The sequence below is a fragment of the Lygodium microphyllum genome, chromosome 22, assembly GCF_053477565.2.
Source record: "Lygodium microphyllum isolate KBCC chromosome 22, Lygodium_microphyllum_v1.1.10, whole genome shotgun sequence".
In the NCBI taxonomy this organism is placed as follows: Eukaryota; Viridiplantae; Streptophyta; class Polypodiopsida; order Schizaeales; family Lygodiaceae; genus Lygodium; species Lygodium microphyllum.
Window position 1 is genome coordinate 55,342,930 of NC_141156.1, and position 2,739 is coordinate 55,345,668.

General features: G+C 43.0%; 1 pseudogene; it reads left to right on the forward strand.

The window, feature by feature from the left end:
• The first annotated feature begins 562 nt into the window (after window positions 1-562).
• LOC148017166 (uncharacterized) lies at window positions 563-2,404 on the forward strand (annotated as a pseudogene).
• The last annotated feature ends 335 nt before the right edge of the window (window positions 2,405-2,739 follow it).

Below are 2,739 nucleotides of genomic sequence, written 5' to 3' on the forward strand. Positions count from 1 at the left end.
AAAAAAGACCTGAAATATATATAGTGGAGTGGTCCCAATATACAATATAGAATCATTATTAAATTATCATCCATTACATCGTAGTCAAGATGTCTAGCACTCACGACCAACATGGTGGTGATCGTGAGGCTTGGCTCAATCAATGTGTCCCCTGACCATGCACGCAATGAAAATTGGCCATTCGTTGGAAACGTCATTTGTCCATAGAGCATGTGCAACGGTATGAAGAGTTTCGAGTTGAGATAATCGACCAAGTAGTCTTGAATTACGAGATTGCAGTAAGTTCTCTCTCATTACGTACTATATGACATGTGATTGATTTAAGTATAACAATTTGGGGTTCTCTTAGAAGTTAGCTCCTTAACGTCCTTTACAGGGTCAGGGCCATGTCGATACATTGCAGTCTGCAGATCTCTTGCATCTAGTAAGACAGGTTCGTCCGCGTTCTATACAAATGCCGTCCGAGATAACTAACTATCTCATAGAAGGTGATAACTCTCAACCCCCTTCTATCGGTGAGAATGCTGGAGACATGGACGATCCTCCTGCATTTTTGGAGCCCGAGTTAGAGAACATGATCAAATCATTGCTTTTGACGGACTCGAAATTCCAAAATCCTTTAATTGCGGAGGTTTCCATTCCATTGTATGATGGGAGTCGGGTATCCCGTTTGAAGACACTTCTTGCATTGTTGAGCATACAAACAAAGTATGGATGGAGTGATGCGAGTGTGACAGAGCTATTCAGGTATATTATGATGTGTATGATTCTTTATTAAAAGCCATTAAAATGTGCTATGTAGTACTCTAATAATGTGCTTCATTGCAATTTGTAGAATGTTGAAATCTTACATTTTGCCTACCCAAAACACGATGCCTGAGTCTTGTGATGATGCAAGACAAGTGCTACGAAAGCTAGGCATGGATTATAATTGCATTCATGCTTGCCCCAATGATTGTGTTCTCTTCCGGGGAGAGTTTGAATTGTTGGCCACATGTCCCAAGTGCGGTGCGGATAGGTATCGAAATGACTTGCAAGGACAAACTGTTCCGTAGAAGGTTTTGAGGCACTTTCCGCAGATACCACGTGTTTGTCACATTTTTTGGACCAAGAGTTTTGCAAAAGTGACTACATGGCATGCGGAAAATCGATCCACTAATGGTGTACAACATACACCAGCTGACTCAGAAGCATGGCATCACATTGACAAGACTTTCCTTGAATTTGCAAAGGAGGCGAGGAATCTACGATTCGGTCTTGCCATGGATGGGGTAAATCCTTTTGGTTTATGTTCCACCTCCTATAGTGTATGGCCCATGGTCCTTGTTAACTACAATATACCGCCATGGCTTTCAACCAAGAAAGGACACATTTTGCTCATCTTGCTTGTGCCTGGACGATACAAAGTCAAGAATATGGATGTCTACCTCTCTCCACTGATTGATGAGCTAAAGGAGTTGTGGGAGGGAATTGTAGTGGAGGACATGAGCAAACATATTGGTAGGCGATCCGCAACTATAAGAGCAATTCTTATGTGGACCATGCACGACTTTCCAGGTTATGGAGAATGCTCTGGTAAAGCGTGTTTTCTTATTTTGCTAGTTTTCTTTGAGCAATGTTGGTGTTATGACATGCCTCATTTTACATGTGTGTTCTGCAGGGCTAGTCACGTCAGGTTACCATGCATGTCCTCTGTGTGGACCAAGGTTGGATTCTCATATGTCAAAATCTATGAAGAAGATAGTATTTGAGGGATATCGGCTTTTTTTCCAGAGGGTCATGTCATGAGAGAAGGATTTCTTGGTCGCCCTCCTACGAGAATGAATGCACTGAGCTGGTTTGATCGCAGGATGGTGGACCAAGACTCGCTTCCCAGTGGAATGCGATGCTTCTCAATTTTCTATGAGCTGACTTATTGGAAAAAACTGAAAATTAACCAACTTTTAGATCCCATGCACATTTTTAAGAACGTGGGTAGCTTGCTATGGGACCACCTCACTGGGCAGCGAGACACACTAGGAGCGAGGATGGATTTGAAAGCAGTGGGAAAGATGGAACCATATTGGCCTGTAAGTGGCGTCGACGGTCGAGTGCAATTGCCGCGCGCTCCTTGGGTTTGGTCTGGCAATGAAGTGCGACGAGTAAAGAAAAACATCAAGTCCTTTCGCACGTCGACTGGCCTAATGCGTTCTCTCAAGACAGCATTCACAAAGGATGACCAACTGACAGGATTCAAATCCCATGATTGGCATAAGATGTGTCAGGTATGTACGGTATGAGGCTGTGTATGGCATGATTCTGCATATTACATTTCAGAATCTTCGTTTGTTTATACACAATATTAATTACATGGTTTTCATAGTTCATATTGCCGATCGCAATCGCGGGGTCTCTGACATCATAGGTACGGATAGCCATTTACAAATTGTCCGAGTTGGTTCAGTTTGTCTCCCAAAAAGAGATTCACACATCATCAAATTGAATCCGCAAAATACATGGCAATAGAGACTGCTTGTCTCTTGGAGAAGTATCTTCCCACTACCATGCTCATGATACAAACCCATCTTCTAGTGCATATTGTAGATGAATTGCAGGTTGCAGGTCCAGTCCATAGTTGATGGATGTTTTCCTTGAACGGTTCATGAAGACCTTAAAGGGATTTGTGCAACAACGGGCTCATCCTGAGGGTAGCGTGACTGAAGGTTGGTTAGTGTCGGAGGCCTTGGTGTACATTTCTGA